Genomic DNA, 874 nt, shown 5'->3' with positions numbered 1-874 from the left:
CTAGAATTACTCTTTTTTCTGCTGAAATTACACTTTCTGCTAGAATTAGTCTTTTTTTTTTGCTAAAATTACTCTTTTTTCTGATAGATTTACTCTTTTTTCTGCTAAAATTACACTTTTTCTGCTGGAATTACACTTACTTCTATTGGACTAATGTTACACTCTCAATGGACTTGTTATATTCTCAATGGACTAAAATTACATTCTCAGTGGACTGAAATTATACTTTCATGGACTAAAATAACACTTTCCTGAACTAAAATTACATTCTCCTGGACTAAAATAATAATCTCATTGAACTGAAATTACACTTACCTGGACTAATGTTACACTCTCAATGGACTAAAATTACATTCTCAGTGGACTGAAATGATACTTTTCTGGACTAAAATTACACTTTCCTGGACTAAAATTACATTCTCCTCGACTAAAATAACAATCTCATTGGACTGAAATTACACTTATCTGGACTAAAATAACACTTTTTGTCGTTAAAATAACACTCGTAAAATGCTAAAATTACAATAACTTGTGATAAAATTACAAAAATTCAAAATATTATTCGTCAAAATCACTCGAAAAAGACCGAAGTTAAACTTGTAAAACGCAAAATTCTCGTAAACATTCCTTAAAATTACACTTTTTGTTGTTAGAATTACACTCGTAAAATCCTAAAATGTCGAAAACTTGTCTCGAAAAAAAAACGAAATAAACCTAAACAGGAAAAATGTTAACAAAATTTTCATAAACTTTGAAGTATAAGACAAAAGATGGTGTTAATTGTGTATGATAATGAATTAGTGAATGTATTACTAAAACTAGAGATAGAAGTGAATTAATTAGTGTTAAGTGTGTTTCTTGCTTTCAATCTCAA

The sequence above is a fragment of the Silene latifolia genome, chromosome 10, assembly GCF_048544455.1.
Source record: "Silene latifolia isolate original U9 population chromosome 10, ASM4854445v1, whole genome shotgun sequence".
In the NCBI taxonomy this organism is placed as follows: Eukaryota; Viridiplantae; Streptophyta; class Magnoliopsida; order Caryophyllales; family Caryophyllaceae; genus Silene; species Silene latifolia.
Note: the sequence above shows the minus strand (reverse complement) of the source record.